This window comes from Lynx canadensis, chromosome B2 (assembly GCF_007474595.2).
Source record: "Lynx canadensis isolate LIC74 chromosome B2, mLynCan4.pri.v2, whole genome shotgun sequence".
In the NCBI taxonomy this organism is placed as follows: Eukaryota; Metazoa; Chordata; class Mammalia; order Carnivora; family Felidae; genus Lynx; species Lynx canadensis.
The window spans coordinates 134,813,047-134,833,271 of NC_044307.1; the positions used below are offsets into that span (position 1 = coordinate 134,813,047).

Below are 20,225 nucleotides of genomic sequence, written 5' to 3' on the forward strand. Positions count from 1 at the left end.
TTATTTTTTTGTTTTTTTCCAACGGTTTTATTTATTTTTGGGACAGAGAGAGACAGAGCATGAACGGGGGAGGGGCAGAGAGAGAGGGAGACACAGAATCGGAAACAGGCTCCAGGCTCCGAGCCATCAGCCCAGAGCCCGACGCGGGGCTCGAACTCACGGACCGCGAGATCGTGACCTGGCTGAAGTCGGACGCTTAACCGACTGCGCCACCCAGGCGCCCCACAAGCCACACATTTAAAGTGTTTAGTAGTTTGGTAGTTTTCAGTATATTCATAGACAAATACAGCCATTATTCTAGTTGGTTTTAGAGCGCGAAGAGAAACCCTATCTTCCCTTTGGATGTCCCCTCCCTCCGCCATCTCCTCAGCCCTAAGTCACCAGTAATCTACATTCTGTCTCTGTAGATTTGCCTATTCCGGACATCTCCTAGAAATGGAGCCATATAACACGTGGTCTTTTGTGATTGGCTTCTTTCACTTGGCATATTGTTTTCATGACTCATTCATGTTGTAGCATGCATCATGCTCCCTTCCTTTTTATGGCTGAATAATATGCCAGTGGATATAGCACATTTTTGTTTATTCATTCAGGTGTTGATGGACGTTGGGGTTGTTTCTATCTTGCGGCTGTTGTGCACAGCGCTTCTACGAACTCCTGCGTGCCGTCTCTGTTTTAATACCTACTTGCCGTTCCTTTGGGTACGTACTCAGAAGCAGACTGCTGGGTCATATGGTAATTCTATGTTTAACTTATTACAGAACTGCCAAGCTGTTTTGCACAGTGGCTGCACTGGTGGCCATCCCCGCCAGCAATGTACGAGAGTCCCAGTTTCTCTACATCCTCACCAACACTTGTTCCTTTCCATTGTTTTGATTGTAGGCATCCTAGTGCATGCGAAGTGTATTTTATTGTGGTTTTGTTTTGCATTTCCCTAATGATTAGTGACGACGAGCATCTTTTCGTGAGCTGGTTGGCCATTTGTGTGGCTTCTTTGGAAAAAAATGTCTCTTCACATCCTTCCCACATTTTTGAACCTGGTTATGTTTTTGTTTTTGGGGTTTAAGAGTTCTTGACGTATTCCGGAATCTAGACCCTTATCAGATGTATGATTTTGCTATTGGTTTTGAAGTTGCAAAAGGTGGTGCTGGCTGAAACACAATACTGTGGCGTATTGTTCTCTGTGTAATAAGTGTGCACCTTCTCAAGGAGCAAGAAAGTTTCATTTTTAGTCACTTTCAAAGTGCTAATTACAGTGTCCGCGTATAGAATGAAATCTAAATAGATTCCTAACAGTGAACGGAAGCAAGGATCTCTTCAAAAGAATCCTGGGGGTCTTGTTTGCAGTGATGAGGTATGGATTACTTTGAATAGGAATCCCTTGGTTGTCTGCATTTAGTTCTCACGTATGTAAATTCTTGGATAGCCAGCATTTATCCATATTACAGATGTCTGAAGAGATTGCTGTGACTCATATGTGACATGTAAGTGAAGCCAGTTTTGAACAGCAGATTATAGTACAGTGGATGTGAGTATCTGTCTTGTATTTGCTCACTGGAATGGAACTGATGAGCTCAGCAGGGGAAAACATTTGGGTACATCATGTTCCTTATACAAGGTATTTACTACCAGGATACCAAGGAGATCTTGAGAATTCTCATTAAATTAGAATTCACGTGCAATTTGGTTGTTATTCATGTTGTGGTGTAACACACAAGACAAACACATAGGAATTTACTAAATTCCTAGAATTTACAATTCCTAGAATTGTTTCTCTTTGGTAAATTAACTTGCAGGCTTTAGAAAGAAATATTACTTGGTTTTGTAAGAGCGTTAGACACTTTTGGTATGCTTAAAAAATAGGCGTTCTCAAAATGAGAAGCTTTAAGACAGATGCAGTCAGTTCCATGCTGCTTGGTAGAGGCTCAATTTGAATAATTTGTAACACTCACATACTGAAAATCACAGGGGAGCCAGATAGCTGCTAAGTGTTGAGGGTATGCTTATACCTCCTGATCTGTCTCCGGGTTTCTATTAGTTGTCTGTAATTTCCCAAAGATAGCCACTGACTCATTTTTCTGGTCTCATTATGTGACTTTCCCTCTGCTATTGCCTCTCTGCTGGTGGTTTAGGAAGCTCAGATTCCAGTGATGACCTCCGAACTCCTGTAATTATTTCATGATCACGTCTGAAGTTGTGACATTCTGCCTTGTATTGTGATAGTTCATGGACAAGCTCCTTGAAAGGAGGAAGCTTATTCAGTACTATCCAACTCTACTTTGACACCTCTCCTGTGCCTCCTGCACAGGCCCTCAGTAACTATCTGTTGATTCAATATATTTGCTAAGCAGAATGTTCTTCACTAGGGTTCCACATCCTGCGTTGTTTGGTCTCTATTTTAAGTAGAGAACATGGGGAAGGGTGCCAGGAAAGACTTAAGCTCAGGTGATGTCTACAGCCTGCCTCTTCCTGGCTGTTTGAAGCATATGTTCCAAGCAAAGATGTTAAAACCACTATGACATACAGTTCTGTAAAGATTTCCTCCATGCATGGGGATAATTGTTCACCTCTTAAGAATACCTGAGGTCAATCTAGAGCTTTGACTGCATATAACTAGAATGCAGACTTTTTGTTTCTTGTCATTTTCCTGAACCCCGACCAGTTGCTTTGGGAGTCTGCAGATAGTTTATTTCTCTCTCTAAGCTGGTGTCTTTTCCTTACATAGCGATTTGTGTTAAATTAGCTAGTACGTTTCAAGCGTGACTCTTTGTCTTTAAGGAGATGAGACCAAAAGATGATGTGGTTTTGAAATTGTGAGCAAATGGATTTTAACCTAGAATGGCAAAATGAGAAACTATAAAATCAGGGCTCAGTGCACAAACCCATTGACCCTTGTTTGATGAAAGGTATTGAATAACCTTGAAGTCGTGGCTTTGGTTAAGCAACTCTTCATTCACTCATTGATGGGTGATTTAAGTAGTTATTTACATTTAGCCATATTGCATTTCTGGAAACACCATTGATTTTTTTTTTTTTCCTAGCTCAGTGAGTATGAGTTTCACAGTCTTGATGAAAATAAAAATGGAAGTATTCTGAAACATACAAATTCTTTTGTTCAGTCATTCAGCAAATATTCATGGAAGGCTTGTGAGGCAGAAGCATCAGACATTAGAAAGAATATAGGTTTTAGAGCAGAGATTTTTTTTCATAATTTTTAAATTTATCTTTGAGAGACAGAGAGAGACTAAGCATGAGCAGGGGAGGGGCAGAGACAGAGGGAGACACAGAATCTGAAGCAGTCTCCGGGCTCTGAGCCGTCAGCACAGAGCCGATGTGGGGCTCAAATCCACAAACCACGAGATCATAACCTGAGCCGAAAGTGGACGCTCAACCGACTGAGCCACCCAGGCACCCCCTACAGAGAGATTTTGATGTAAATCCCAGTGCGACTCACCAGCTGGGAGAACTTGGGCAATTTTCTTAACGTCTCTGAACCTCAGGTGTTTTGATCCGTATGACGGGATTGATAAGTGCTGTTTTATAGGATACTTACCTGACCCACGGCCTGGCATTTGAATTCAACAAATGTCAACTTTATCACTTTGTTCTTCGCTTCTCTCAGAGTCCCCTCTCTTCTGGCACGAAAACCTACATTCTTGGGGACGCACGCTTGTACCAACACCCATGCTGGTGATGCATACAGACTCATCCCTGGCTTGGTTTCCAGTTGAAAGCAGCAGTCTAACCAGGAAACATGAAAGTATTAAACTAGTATTCCTGTGGCTCATCTTGTCACCCTCACCCTCCGATTCGTGGGGGCTCTTCAACGGTGGGCAAGTTCCAGTCACTTGCCCTGTTAATTAGACACACAGGAACCTTCCAGTTTCTTCCTTCTGCTTGCTTCCTAGACACAGTCTTGGAAGAACACATTCTAGGCACGGTGTGCTTTCCTCTGTTTTGAATTTATCCACGCTTTCTCCCCCCGCACTCGCAAAATAAGAACAGTTGTGCAGGGGGCGCATGGCGCAGCCGACTCTCTGGGACGGCCTGCTCTTTGAGAATGGCACTAGTGGCCTGTAGCTATGCCCTTTCAGACAATCAGAATGCCAGGCACACACTGTGACAGGTAGGAGGGCTTCTCCCAAGAGAGATGGAACCACCATGCCCAGCGGTACGGTCACTTGCTTTTCTCCGGTTCCTACTTGTCTTCTATTGGAAGTCGTGGCCAGAGTGGTGAACCCAAGTCATGGATAATGCCTTTGCCCAGAGCAGGTGAACTTGCCTCTGTTTCCCATCCTCTCTGCTTCTCATGTTGCCAGGACCTTCCCAGCCTTGGGTGGGCGCCGGGGCACGTGAGAGCCACAGGCCCATTACTCTCTGCCGTAGCTGCTCAACCCAGTTCCTTGAGAAGTTGAAAGCAAATGTGAATTCACATCGTTGAATAGAAAGTTAAATTTTGTTTGGAAAAGCCATGACCTTGCAGTTCCAGCGCAGAGCTTCCTGCTCTGACACGAGGGCTGTTTGACGTGAATGCGTTTGTGCTGAATAAGGAGAGGCAAAGCCATGCAGGTTGCTGGGAGGGATATGGGACCTGGTTCTGGAAGGGTCCCCAGATAGTTCAGTGGTTAGTGCTCTTAAGTGACATGAACCTCCTAGGCTTAGGTTTCCTCACCTCTAAAATGAAGACGTTTGATCAGGTCCATGATTCTCCATTGTTTTTCTTTCGTACGACCCCCATCGTCAGCAGTGTGTCCATATTGCCTTGATGGTTTGTCTGGGACTGTGTCCCAGTGGCCGGGACTGGGACAATGGGGTGGATTTGGGGTTCTTCAAAGAGATTCTCTAGGTGATTTTTATATGTAGCCCCAGGAGATGCTGCTGCTTTTCTCTTTAGAATCACTGCATTTGGTATTTTCTACGGGCCTGTCTACTCTTAAAAATCATGTGAAAGAGATAAGAAAGTCCTCTTACTCTAGCAACTGAATTATAAGGCGATTTCCTTTGGTACCAAATGCTTATTTATTAATTTTTTTTTTTTGCAACGTTTATTTATTTTTGGGACAGAGAGAGACAGAGCATGAACGGGGGAGGGGCAGAGAGAGAGGGAGACACAGAATCGGAAACAGGCTCCAGGCTCGAGCCGTCAGCCCAGAGCCCGACGCGGGGCTCGAACTCACGGACCGCGAGATCGTGACCTGGCTGAAGTCGGATGCTAACCGACTGTGCCACCCAGGCGCCCCCCAAATGCTTATTTAAAGATTGTAAAAGTCAAGTGACTAAGGCAAGTAGAATGCACAAAACGTTTTTGACCATTATTTTCAAAATCTGAATCATAGTCCTTTTTGGTTTTGTTTTGTTTGTTGTTTTGTCTTCATTAAATTGGCGGCATGTTTCTCCATCATCAGCAGTTTGCCACAGCCTATCCGGGCAATAGTGGGAGAACCTTGCTCCCGAAACTGCGGGAAGCAGAATATCCCTAGGAAGGCAGAGAGAGAGAGAGAGGAGAGAGGAGAGAGGGAGAGAGAGAGAGGAGAGGAAGCGACTAAGATACGTCTTTCCAGAATTCAAAATCTAACAATGCGATAGGAAGAAAGAAGGAAGACACATAGGAATAAGAAGCTGTGTTGTTCAAAGGAGACTCTCACCCCTGCCCGGCTCCCTGCTGCTGGACGTCCCATTGCCCTGTGGACAGCTCCAGTGACTGAGGGAGTGGTTTGCCGTGTGATGAGCTACTTCCAGGTAGCTTCACTCTGCCTCTGCGAGTTCTTCTGGGAGCTACACAGAATAGTCCATTGGACTGCATCATCTTTCAGAGGACTGAAGACAGGAAGATGATTGTCTTACCCCCCCCCCCCGACGTGAATATTGTCCAGAAAAATAGATGTCTACTCTATTTTAGCTCCTCATCTGAAGTCACCTCAGCACAGAAAGCACAAATAGCAAAGGGAAGAAACGACTGTACAAGTAGAGCCTTCGGAACAATGGCACCCCGTAAGTGAGGCAAAAGACCCAGACTGGGACAGATGTTTTTCTAGGAAACGAGACGAATATGCAGTCTTTCAGTGGTCAATGAACCATAAAGAAGAGAAACACTTTGTGAGATAAATGGGCAAGGAATATAAGCAGGCAGCTTGTAGGAGAGGAGACAACAACACTGGCCAGTTAGCAATTCGAGAAGACTCCATGATCTTCACTCTCTTAAGCGCCTTCACCCCTTTGTCTCTGTGGCCCTTCACTGGCCTGTAGAACTGAGGAAGCTTCCGGTTCCCTCCATCTGTGGAGCCTGCTTTGCAGAGAGGAGTCACGATCAGAAGTGTCTCTCTTCCACCTGTCCTCTTTTGAGAACGACTGCCCACATCCTCCACCGTTCTGTCCTTATGACAGGTGAGTGGACCCGGCGGGCGCTCTCGGGAGCCCGACCTCGGGCCCAGAACAAGGAAGTCTCGCTGGGGTCTTGATGCCACTCTGTGCTGGGTGGTCTGCTCACTGAGACGCCCTTCTCCCCACTCGGAACTGCAGCCAGTGAACCGCGCACAGTTAACACACAGCAGCGCCCGCACCCCGCACCCTGCCTCTCCGTGGCTTTGCTGAGTCCGTCAGAAGCAGAGGGCAGAAGGAACTGACGCCACGCTTAGGATGCAGCACCTTGCCTGGCAGTATTTCTCAATATCTGGGAAAACAAGTGGAACTGACTCATCTGGATGGAGTTCTACGGAAATGTGGACTGCAGATTTCTTGCGATTCATTCTGCTTTAGTGTCAGAATTCATGCAGCGACGTGCCAGCGAATGTGTGTAAAATCACATACAGATTTAGACACCCGAGAGGAAGTTATTTTACCAGGGCGGGGAAGGAACAGAAAGTGCCGGTTGGCAGAGGACGTTGGGCAGGGCCGAGCGGGGAGGTGAGGTGTCTGCGTGACCGGGGTGTGGGGACCGCTCGTGTCTCCTGTCTTGCCAGACTGGCCTGGGGGCTGCGGTGTGGTCGTCTCTGAGCAGGTCAGGTGAGGAGGGCCTGTGCCGGAGACCTGCCAGGGGAGAGTGTTGGCATCACCCCGAGTAGGATGCTAGATGCAGCAGTTGTGAGGTGAACATTGGTTACTCCCGAGACGCGTCGTGTACTCTCCAGGACAGTTCCGCAGGAGCCCCGCTCCCAAGATCTGCCCAGGACACGGACGTGAAAAATGGAGCAAAGCGTTCTGGAAAGCCGCACAGATATAAAAAACCAAATGGCGCGGCGTCTTTATTTTGCCTCACCAGATGACAGGAGTGAGGCCGTATTATTTTCTTTGCTCGTGCTTTTCCCAATTCCAAAGGCTGCTCTTGTTTGCTTGCCCAGCAGAGATCCGAGGCCTTTTGGAGTCTAAAGTATTTGTGGTTATGTCTTCTAGTCATGCTGTGAGATGAAGAGGTTCCCAGAAATCGAAGGGAGGGAGAGGGAAGTGTTTGTCAGGATCCAAAACCTCTTTTTATTGCCCTTTACCTTGGGCAGAGGGTATCTAGAGTTAGCATTTCGCGATAACGCTGGAATCTCATAAGCTTGCAGTTTGATCACAGACTTCTCCAGTGCTTTTGGAAAATACTTTATTCAAGCATTCTTGTGCCTTGCTGTGCTGTTCCTTATGGCCGGGGAGGGGTGTGTTAAGTTCCCTCTCTGTGCCTGGGTCGTGGGATGCACACAGTTATGGAGGTGCCGGTCTTTCCGACCTGAACTTGGGCATAGAGAGAGAGTGTGGGTAGAATGTCAATAGTGTGCTGCCCTAGCTTGGAGGGAGAACATACTAAAACACGTTTGGGTGGGTGCCTGGGTGGCTTAGTTAAGTGACCGACTTCAGCTCAAGTCATGATCTCCTGATTCGTGGGTTCGAGCCCCCGCCTCGAGCTCTGTGCTGACAGCTCAGAGCTGGAGCCTGCTTCGGATTCTGTGTCTCCCTCTCCTCTCTGCCCATTCCCTGCTCATGCTCATGCTCTGTCTCTCTCTCAAAAATAAATAAACATTAAAACACACACACACACCCACACACACACACACACACACACACACAACATACTTGGGTTACCAAGAGGGCTTCTGTTTTAGTGTTGCATTTCTTTCACGGCATGATGCATTGCTGTTTTGAAAACACGTTCCCTTTTTCCAGAATTTTTCACCCCGGCCACGTCGTTGGGAATGATAGGTGATCTTTTGTTAATTTTAGAGTAAGTCTTGCCCCACAAGGCTTATACTTCATGGGAGTTTCACATCGATGAGCCTTAGGGGATCAAAGAACATGCGTTTTTCCGATTGCTTCCGCCTGCCCACCCTCCTTCACATTCAGCTTGGCAGTTGCCCTCTCTTGCTTCTCTCTCATCCCTTCAACAAATGTTCATCCAACTCCGGCGAAGTGCCGGGTGCTGGAGATAATGTGGACCAATAACACTGCGCTCACGGGTGTAGGGGCAGAGAACGGCTGAGGATCAGTGTAGGGAGTGATGAACAGGGGCCTGTGAGAAGCTACCGGAAGAGAGTAGAAGCAGGGGTTACTTGTGCCTGGCTATGGTGAGGCTGGCGATCTCTTCCGGTTAAGGGTCTGTCTGTGCCAGCCTCGACACTCTCAAGTCTGGCTGCACGATAGAATTACCCGGAGGGCTTTGGAAAATGCTGATTTTCATTCATTGGGTCCGGGTGGGGCTTGGCACCTGCGCATGTTAAAAGCTCCCAGGTGATTTTGGTTCGCGGCCAGGGTGGGGAACCGCCGTAGCAGATGCAGGGGGCTGCGGTTTGGTGTGTGTATGAGGGTCTTCTTCCAGGGGCTGTTCAGGGGTGCTCCACTTAATTTAAATCTTTTATTTGGTCGTGACATGACCTTCAGCTTTTGACTTCTTATAGCAGCTCTTCTCAACTTTAATGGCATTCATATCACCTGGGGATTCGTTCAACTGTAGATTCTGGTGTAGTGTGGGTCTCAGGTGGGGCCAGGGATCCTGCGCTCCCAACAAGCTCCCAGGTATCATCAGCATTCCGCTTGGAGGATTCACACTTTGAGGAGCAGGGTCTACACTGTAGCCTTCGTAGGAAATAGTCAGTACTTGTAAACAGACCCCATGAGTCAAGGGATAGCCCCGCCCACCAAATATTGGTGCATTGAAATGTTTTATGGCATTCTTTTAATTGAATTTTCATTCATCCATTTGATTGTTCGAATTTTAAGAACACGAGGTGTTTCTTAAGGGAGAATCACACATTTGCATGATTCAAATTTAAAATGACTTTTTTTTTTTCTTTTCTTTTAATCTCTGTAATACACAGTATTGAAGCATAGGCTGTTTTGGAGATTTGTGACCGCACAGATTTTGACCTCATGTCAAGTTCATTAATACGCATCAGAAAGGAAGCAACTGGGTCCTGGGTATGAAGTTTCCTCAAATAGTTGTTGGCAGATTCTTGCACCATTTTAAATTTTGATGTTGAGGCATAGTATCAGAATTCATTGCCAAGTGCCCCTCTTATCCAAATATTCCTGGTAGAATTGTTTTTTTTGTTTTGTTTTTTTTTTTTTTTATGGCCAGAGCAAATAATGGATGCAAATAGAGCAAATAATGAGAATGACTAGTGTAATGCTTTAAAAAACACACCATTTTAAAGAAATATTTAAAACCATGAATACATGCTCATTGTAAGAAACTGGAAATATAGAAGCACAAAGAAGAAACAAAAGGCACACGAATTGCTTTACTCACGACTGCTTTGGTTTGGTCACGTCTTCCTCCCCTGTGCGGTATCCCGGAAGCCCTACCTCTTCAAACCTTTTTCTACAATGTCGGTTTTCATGGTGGCAGAGTATCTTGTGAGTGTGCCGTGGTCCCATTAGTAGGGCCTTTTTCATAGGTAGCCTCTTTCCTGTTTTTCAAGCTTCTAGGTGCAGCTATGATGAACATCGTTCAGCTTTTGTACTCTTGTCCCCTTCCCTGGGATGAATTCTTAGGCTTGGAACTGCTGGATGAAAGCGCGTGCTCTTAGGACAGGTGTATTTCAGCAGCAGTCTGCAACCTGTTGTGCTTATGCTCTTATAGGCACTGGCTATAATATTATAAAACTCCATGCATTCGATTGGTGAGAAGTGATCTTCTTAAGCCTGTAATTCCCCTTTGCTTGCATATTAGTGACTCCAAACAATTTGTGTTTATGAGACATGTTTCTTCTCTGGGGAATGACAGTTTTACCCTTCCCCATTTTTTCTATGTGTTCTCCTTTCTCTTATCATTTGTAAGAGTTCATTTGTAATAATCTCCTGGCTCTTCTTTGCCCTGTAGTTTTTTTTTTATTATTATTTTTAAAGTTGTTGATTTATTATTTTGAGAGAGGAAAGCGAGCACAAGCAGGAGGGACAGAGGGAGACAGAGAGAGAGAGAGAGACGAGGAGAGAGAGAGAGAAGAGGAGAGAGAGAAAAGAGAGAGAAGAAGACACAGAATCTGAAGCAGGCTCCAGGCTCCGAGCTATAAGCACAGAGCCCAACATGGGGCTCGAACTCATGAACCATGAGATCATGACCTGAGCTGAAGTTGTACACTTAACCAATTGAGCCCTGCCCTGTAGTTTTTTAAAATCGGTATCTTTATTTTTCCTGTGCACTAATTAACCGTCTTCCATTTATTATTTTTTCTTTGCTTTTATGTTTACAAAGGCCTTACATCCTGACATCAAGTACATAGCCTGTGTATTTCTTCCAGTTCATTTGTTGTTTTATTATTTCATTCACTTTCTCAACCCTTTTTGGCAATTATTTTGGTGTAAATTAACTCGATTTTGCAAGTCTAGCTGGAGAAAAAGTCGTCATACTTGAATGCTGTCATTCTTGAACAGTAAATTAATTTTTCAAAACATCAAGATGAACTGATTTGACCTTAATGCTTTTTAGAGGATTCGAAACCCCATTTGCATTTAATCCTACACTTTGGGGAGCAGGAGGATTTCAGAGGCCCTCTGGTCCTTCTCTGTAGCACTGGAACCCATGGCTAGGCCTCTTCTCCTTATCTTGCCTCTCAGCTATACCTGTGGGTATAGGTCCCTGCTCCCCAGCCCCCGCAATTACTTCTGGACAGAACTTTCTGTGTCAGCGGATTGTAGAGTTGCCAGCATTCAGGCCAGGCAGACACGACCACTTTCCTTGCCTGCCCTGAGTTGCTTGGTTGCAGGATTGGACAAATTTATAAATCTGAGCCTCTTAGATTCTTACTGGGTTTCAAGCTAAAAATGAGCCTCCTGGCAGCCACATGCACCCCGTTCAGTTTGGCTGGAAACTTAGCTGAGGGCGATGGGTTAGCTCCTGAAGGTCAGCCTGGCTCTTGGACCAGCCCTTTGCAGCATCTTGGCAATGGGGACAGCACTCATTTTAACACTCTTTTATAAGCAGCTAGATGACAATAAGTTATCAGTTCCCGTGGGTTGTATTCTTTTACATGTTATGAAACTCAAGGGATCACAATTTGAAAACACGGACATTTAAAGACCAACCATATGGTCTAGCGGAGCTAAATTTTCTTTTCAGGAAATCGTGTTGCGACTGTGAACTTGCCTGTACCGGGATGTTGCGTATCTCAGAGGCAGCGGTTAGTGTAACTAGAGCATTGGGCCCCAAATCAGAAGTTCTCTGTTTGAGTCCTGGCATTGCCACTGTGCCGCTGTGTGACCTTGGGGAATTCACTTAAACTCTCTGAATCTCCTTTAGAGGGACTCTTTCTGTTCTGGAACAGCCACCACCAGCTTATAAGAGAATGCTGTCTGGTACTCTGCTGCCTGGAATACTATGAAAATTTGCATTTGTAATGTCTGCTAATACACATCTTCATTTTAGTTTTCCAGGCAGAAGCCTGATCAGAGCTCCAAAGTGTAGGAGTGAGGGTAGGAGTTACTTACTGTGGGATGTGTGTGTGTTTTGTCTTCAAACAAACAAGCCCATTAGAATTCTGCCTTTAGGCCTTCACACACAGTAGCTATTTGCTGTGTAGAGTTCTGCTCTTTCTGTTACAGTGTTTTGCATGAAGAAGGCCTCCTAAGATAATGTAAATTATGTTTAATCTATGGGATATTTTTACACTTTCCCTGTTGTCCTAAAGGACTAAACAAAGAGTTTTCTGTATGTCCTAAGGCCTCTGGCCATTTCACTTTAAGTTGCAAAGAACAGTTTGATGAGTGAGAGTTCTTTCTGTGTGTGTGTTTATTTTTGAGAGAGAGAGAGACAGACAGACAGACGGAGGATCCGAGGCAGGCTCTGTGCTGACAGCAGCAAGCTTGATGTGGGGCTCGAACTCACGAACTGTGAGACCATGACCTGAGCTGAAGTCGGACGCTTAGCTGACTGAGCCACCCAGGTGCCCCTGATGATTAAACGTTCTAAAACACCCTGTGATCATTTAATAAGCTTTTACTTTTTTCAATACTGTTTTCAAAATTTGTGTCCCGGAGACTCAAAAACTCTCCAAAGAGCTAGTAGTCTAGTCTCCGATATGGATGTATAACTTAATCATTTTCATGTATATTTGTGCTACTAGAGATTCATCGTGCTTGGGGGAGCACAGGGGAGGGAAAAATTCGTACAAGAGGGCTTCCTGGAAGAGATGGCACCTGAGCTGGGTGTTGAAGTGTAAATAGGAGTTTGCTGGGCAGAGAGGTGGGAACAGGGCATTTCAAACAGGAAGAGAACAGCGCTTGCAAGGGCCAGCCAGTGGGCAAAATCGTGGTGCCTTTGGGTCCTCTGAGCAGTACAGGGTGGCTGGCGAGAGACTGTGGCAGGGGGATGGGGGGAGGTTTGCTGCAAGGGGGCTCCTACGGGAAGACAGTAGATGGTGAGGGAACCCATGCGTGTTAGACTAACTGGCCGGCGGTGAAGAAACCACCGAATGGTTTTAAGACAACAGAGTGATCGCAGCTTTGTTATTCATGAAGATAACTCTGGAAACAGAACACCATGGAAAAGTCTAAGCCTGGGTCTGGAATGGTCTTCAGGTTTGAATAGCCTTTGAAGTTCATAGAGTAGTACTTGCCCAAGTATTATCACACCTGCTTTTTTACTCCCGTGCGGGGGGGGGGGGGGTGTTAAGCTCACTTTGCAGATGAGGAACCTGAGTCCAGAGATGCATGAAAGGCTGCGAGTGGCCCAGCTGGTGACATGGGGAGAGGAGGTGTTCTGTTTCCGGTCCAAGTCGGCTCAGGCCCCAGTGATCTCTTCCTCTTTACTGCTTGCATATGGAGGCAGATTTCAACAAAAGCACCAAAGTATTTTTCTGACTCTTTTAATGAGAACTTTCAAAGTGGTTTTAATCTTGATAAAGAAAGTTTGACAGGAAAACCAACTTAATTCTTACCCTGCAGGTATTTATTTAGTATAATAGATTCACGTCGCTTTGCCTCCTTGCCACTATTTTGCTGTTATGATAGCGTTCTACAAGCTGATGGTTTATTTTCTCTGATTAGCTAAAATGGGAAGAAAAATCCCCACTGCGTTTTTATTAGGATAGGCTATATCGTATCTTGAGTTTATGTTTCATTTATTTCCGTAACTTCGATTATGACATTTTGTCATAGATGAACTTAGCATTTAGGCTGTAATTTCTCACTGTTTTAAAAATGATTGTTCATGGAGGATGGCAGGCTTACTTTCTCTGTAGCCTTATGGAAGATTCTTTTTTTTTTTTTTAATGTTTTTTAACGTTTATTTATTATTGAGACACAGAGAGACACAGAGAGTGTGAGCAGGGGGGGGCAGAGAGAGAGACACAGAATCCGAAGCAGGTTCCAGGCTCTGAGCTGTCAGCACGGAGCCCGATGCAGGGCTCGAACTCTCAAACTGCAAGATCACAACCTGAGCTCAAGTCAGTCGCCCAACCAACTGAGCCACCCAGGTGCCTGCCTTATTGGAGATTCTTTAGGGATGACTCCATTTATGTCTTGCCTTGTGTCCTGTATGCTGGGGCTGTTGATCTTAAATTTTTTTTTTTTTTTTTTTTTTTTTTGAGAGAGAAAGAGTGGGAATGGGGGGGACAGAGAAAGAGAAGGAGAGAGCGAGAATTCCAAGCAGATTCCATGCTCAGTGCAGAGCCTGATGCGGGACTTGATCCCATGACCTGAACCAAAATTGACCTTGCATTTTGAGTGTAGCTTTTTATAAAGCTCTTCGCCCGTCTAACCCCTGCTGGGGGAAACTCTGACCTACCTGTGCTGTCACCTGCTCTGCGAGCTTTCAGGCAAAATGCTCTGGTCATTTTGTTTGTGTTTGGACCAGAAGCAGGTTTCTAAATCTCTAATCTTGTTAAAGCACAGTTGGAGGAATGGGAACCAGGTTACAAAAAAATTGAACTGTGCTGATTCTGATACAAGGGTAGGTAGTCCTTAAAGTGGCCATTCGAGGGGCGCCTGGGTAGCTCAGTTGGTTAAGCATCTGACTTCGGCTCGGGTCATGATCTTGCAGTTGGAGAGTTTGAGCCCCGCGTCGGGCTCTGTGCTGACAGCTCGGAGCCTGGAGCCTGCTTTGGATTCTGTGTCTCCCTCTCTCTGCCCTTCCTCACAGATACTCTGTCTCTTTCTTTCAAAAATAAAGATTAAAAAGACAAATGGTCATTTGAGCACTTGAATGGCAGTACATCTTTTTAGAGAAGAGGTGAAGGATAAAAAGCTTAAGTGGGTGCTCTGTGCCCGAGCCTGGCTAAACTTGCCCAGGGTCTGGCACTTACTGGGTGATCTATGTTTATTAAGGTAATTATAAGATGTACCTGGAGGGACAGAGTTTTTGTGACTGTACATTAAATATATCTGAGGGGCTCCTGGGTGGCTCAGTCGTTAAGCAACTTCAGCTCAGGTCATGATCTCACGGTTTGTGAGTTTGAGCCCTGCATCAGGCTCTGTGTTGACAGCTCAAAGCCTGGACCCTGCTTCGAATTCTGTGTCTCCCTGTCTCTCTGCCCCTCCTCCGCTCTCATTCTGTCTCTCTCTGTCTCTCAAAAAAAATAAACATTAAAAAATATTAAATATATATCTGAATTTTCCAGAGGCCAAGGCAAAAAGGAATAAAATGTGTCATGTTGTCTTTATCTGTATAAGAAACATACTTGCTCATTGGGAAAGGGTGGCCTCTCTTTTCCTACCTTCAAATTATAGGAGAAATTTATTTGATCTTAAAAGTATTATATTGGACAATATCTCCTACAGTATTTTTTTCCCCCCAGAAAATGACCTGTTCTTCATGAGACTGTGTCGTACATCAGCCCTTGGTGAAAGTGAAAAGCATGATATAAAATCACAGGTCAGCAATTGCATTTCCTTGGGGAGCTGAGCTGTTTAAGTGTCTCGTCTGTTTAGCTTAGGTGTCTTGCTTTTCAGTGAGTTTATGTGTTGAGAAAACACAGAGCAATGGGTATTGCCCATGGCCCTGATTGTTTTTCCTCAAGTATCAATTTCTTCAGCCTCGTTTTTGGCAGGAACAGGAGCAGTTGGGTGAATGATGTTAAGTGCTGAGGTGCAGAAATTCAGGGTGGGGTGAGTTTGCATTCACCTTCCCTCATCAGACATCCCATCTGGGATCTGCTGGGCCTGGGGAAGGGTCCAGCCTTGGGCGGGACCCTCATGGAGTCTCAGCATTGTTCCTGATCTGGTAGCTGAGATCTGGGCCAGAATCTTTCTCAGAGAGAGAAATTCTGAATAAACACATTTTGAATTTTTTTTAATGTTTATTTTTTGAGAGAGAGAGAGAGAGAGAGAGAGAGGAGAGAGAGAGCATGAGCAGGGGAGGGGCAGAGAGACAGGGAGACAAAGAATCCCAAGCAGGCTCCAGGCTCTGAGCTGTCAGCACAGAGCCTGTTGTGGGGCTCAAAGTCACAAACTGTGACATCACGACCTGAGCTGAAGTCAGACACTTAGCTGACTGAGCCACCCAGGTGCCCCTGAATAAACATATTGTGAATCCTCTTAACACGTGATCCCTTGAAGGACTCTTTTTGTTTTTTCAATATCTAATATACTTTCACTTGTCAATGAGAGAACAGAGTTCATTTTACTGGCTTTTCTTTTATGGATTTTGAAATAGTAATAATAATAATGTGGGGCACCTGGGTGGCTCAGTTGGGTAAGCATCGGACTTCGAATCAGGTCATGATCTTGCAGTTCCTAAGTTCGAGCCCCACATTGGGCTTTCTGCTATCAGCACAGAGCCTGTTTGGGATCTGACTCCTTCTCTCTCTGCCCCTCCCCCGCTCACATGTGCTCTCTCGCTCTCAAAAATAAACATTAAAAAACTAATGAAAAAGGGGTACCTGGGTGGCTCAGTCGGTTGAGAGTCCGACTTCGGCTCAGGTCATGATCTCATGCTTTGTGAGTTCGAGCCCCGCGTCAGGCTCTGTGCTGACCGCTCAGAGCCTGGAGCCCGCTTCAGATTCTGTGTCTCCCTCTCTCTCTGCCCCTCCCCTGCTCGCAGTCTGTATCTCTCTGTCTCTCAAAAATGAATAAACATAAAAAAAAAATTAAAAGAACCTGATGAAAATATATTTTCCAATTCAGCAAACTTTTATTAGTCTTGCCATGTTTTAGGCACTCTTGAATACATGATCTTACAAAAATGTATGAGGAACTTTGAAAAAAAATAAAGGATATTGTGAAATCAATTATAAAGTACATAGTGATAATTTCCATATCTTTTAATTTCAGTTAATATTAGTGTGAATTAGAAATGGGCATTTTTTGGGGCGCCTGGGTGGCGCAGTTGGTTAAGCGTCCGACATCAGCCAGGTCACGATCTCGCAGTCCGTGAGTTCGAGCCCGGCGTCAGGCTCTGGGCTGATGGCTCAGAGCCTGGAGCCTGTTTCCGATTCTGTGTCTCCCTCTCTCTCTGCCCCTCCCCCGTTCATGCTCTGTCTCTCTCTGTCCCAAAAATAAATAAAAAACGTTGAAAAAAAAAAAAAAAAGAAATGGGCATTTTTTTCCCCTTTGGAATAAGACGACATGCACACTAACAGTCTAATTATTTTTCGGATGTAAATGGAAACACCTTAAGTCTGTTTTACACACATACATGCAAATACAGACACATACAGCATGGATTTTTTAGTACACTGGGAAAGGTAAATTCAAGTGCTTTTTATTGGGTGATGTTTTGTTTAATTAATTTTTACAGGACATACATAGACATTTTATTTATTTTTACCTTTTGAAAGGGACAACATGAGGGAGAGATGTGAGAGCAGATTTGTGAACGTGCACCAAATGCTGGGCGTAGGTTCTGTGGCACCTCAGAATAGGGTTTTACACAGCTTTGGCCACTGTGCACACAAAGACTCTCCAGGGGGTACGGAGCAGGGATTGTCAGAGAGAATCAAATTCTCAGTTGTCAACTGCCCAGTTATTCTTTCCTCAAATTGATCTCCCTGAGAACTTTCCATGCTGGCTCTCCTTTCCCACTAGTGCACCCCAGGCCCTCTGCCTTTCCCCATTCTGCAGAGAGGTTTGCCTGAATCACACTAAGCTGGGGGCCAAACACTGCCAGGTGCTTATGGAAGGAGGCAGAAGGCTGGTGCTATGAGTAGTGAAGGTAACCAAATCCTTTTGTAAATCAGGTGGTTTCAGTTCTATGCTTTCAACTAAAGTGAAGGAGTTCAAGTTATCAAGGAATCAAATCATTCAAGGAATCAATGATCTCTTCCGGTAGGGGATCGACAGATTACCGTGGGATTTAGAAAGACATGAAAAAGAAGTGAGCGACTATAATAGAACTCTCCAGTCTCTATCTACTAATCTGTGTGAACGAGGTTTCTCAGTGTTCATATTATTGTGAAAAAGAAAAATAGGAATAGAATAAATGCATCTCATTTAAGTTTACTTTGGCTTTTTAATCATTATTTGTGAAATTTGTAAAAATCTTTATGCCGTCTTGATCAATTGTGAACCAATGGTAATTTTAATAATAGCTCAGCTCAGAATATATTTTTTGTACTATTAGAGCATTATGGTCACAGGAAAATTTTAAAAAATGAATTTCAATTTGTATACATTTTTGTTATATAAAATAGAATGGAATGATGGAAAATATTCTCAAACATAAAAATACATTCTGTTAGAACAAAAATTTGGGGGTGACATGGAATGATGATACAACTTACTGGAGAAGAATGAGTGAATGGAAGAAAAGTCTGTTAATTCCTCCCTCCTCCCCTTCCTTCCTTCATGATGGTTTTGCCTCTAATGAGGATTACATTTTCCTCTAATGAGAATAACTTAAATATACCTGTGTTACCCTCTCCCACTCTCTCCTGGTCTCCCCCCTGCCTAGGTAACTAGTGTTCTGAATCTTGTATTTACTGTTCTCTGCCAGTTTTCATGGGGCTTGAATACTATACAAATCTAAGCTTTTTTTTTTTTCCCCTAAGGAAAAAGAATAAAAAAATAAGGAGTTAAAAATGCCCAACCAGTTTGGTGTCACCCAATCTGGGAGGGTGTATAAGGAGGAGTTAAAAAGTGGAAAGAGACCGTGGCCCTAACGCAGTCCTAATTGCAGTTAAGCAGCTTACCTTTGAGTAAAGATCAACTGAATTTATTGCTAGTAAGTTTATTTATGCAGGTCTAAAGGCTCCTGAGGCTTAGGCTTTAGTAATTTCACTGAATTTCCCTCTATTCATCACGCAGGGGCGCACGCGCGCGCACACACACACACACACACACACACACGTGCATCCTAACCTTACATGAAACAGATTTGTATATTCACAGTGGCAGGTATCATTGCTTGTGTGTGTGTGTTGGGTGGGGAGTATTTTGTTGGATATATGTATAAAATGATGTAATTGTTTAGTTTATTACTTTTATTTATTTTGAGAGAGAGACAGAGAGAGACAGAGCATGGGCAGGGGAGGGGCAGACAGAGAGGGAGACACAGAATCTGAAGCAGGCTCCGGGCTCTGAGCTGTCAGCACAGAGCCCAGTGCGGGGCTCGAACTCAGGAACCCTGAGATCATGACCTGAGCCGAAGTTGGGCACTCAACCAACTGAGCCACCCAGGCGCCTTGCAATTATTTTGTTTTTAACATGTTAGTATGTGTCTTCCTGGAAATTGTATCCTTTGCAGATTTTTAAACAGAAGATGAAAAATTCAGCATGTCAACTTCAAGCGTGCTATGGCATGTAAGTCTTTCAGAATTCCTATAAGTAATTCTGAGCATAAAAGTTTGACAACCATCACAGAATAGACGTGCCCTTGCTGTTCTAACACTTGGAATTCTGTTGAGAGAGTTCAGAGCTGACCACCATGGGTGGAAATGAATCCTGTGGCTTGTATTCAGAGGTTTTCGTGGGAGAAACTGTCCTGGACAGGACACCAGGGGCTATTACCAAGTCTTGGTAGCTGAGAGCATGGCTGCACATGGAAAGATGTTCTGGTTTCACATCTCTTTTCCGGGGAGGCAGGAAAACTAGATTCCTCCATCCTTTTTCTCTTCCCCCCTTGCTGCTTCTGTACTCTACTCTCCGCCCCATCCTTCCCCAACCTGTCCTTGTTCTGAGCTATACCCTTGGTTAAAAACAACAAATTAAACCATGCAAGTTTCTGTCTGTGAGGCTGTTTGATCTCACTGGGAACATTTTAACTCTTCTCCAAGCGTTTCCAAACTGTGAGGTCCCACCCCCATCCCTTCACTCAGCGAAACTTAGTTGCCAGTTTCTTAGAAGCAGCAGGGACTATAGGGGCGCCTGGGTGGCGCAGTCGGTTAAGCGTCCGACTTCAGCCAGGTCACGATCTCACGGTCCGTGAGTTCGAGCCGGTCCGTGAGTTCGAGCCCCGCGTCAGGCTCTGGGCTGATGGCTCAGAGCCTGGAGCCTGTTTCCGATTCTGTGTCTCCCTCTCTCTCTGCCCCTCCCCCGTTCATGCTCTGTCTCTCTCTGTCCCAAAAATAAATAAATGTTGAAAAAAAAAAAAAAAAAAGAAGCAGCAGGGACTATAAATAGCACATCATTTCTTTTTTTCAGTCACAGTACAAATCATGTTTCATTGTGGTGGTGGTGGATAGGAGTTAACTGGATCCCACCAACCCTTATTAGAAGCTGTTTAACTGTGCCGTGCACTTTATTTCAATTATGTTTGTAAATTTTTTGATGGCAAGGCAGGAACTATGTCTCACACATCTTTTTTGATTTGTCACAGCATCTTGTGTCGCATTCATGCTTAGCAGGGAAAATGCAGTGCAGATACAATTAAATTGGAACTTCATTGA

General features: G+C 44.7%; 1 protein-coding gene across 3 annotated transcripts in view; it reads left to right on the forward strand.

The window, feature by feature from the left end:
* UST (uronyl 2-sulfotransferase) overlaps positions 1-20,225 on the forward strand; it is a 318,211-nt gene that overhangs the window by 5,894 nt on the left and 292,092 nt on the right. The window lies entirely within an intron of this gene.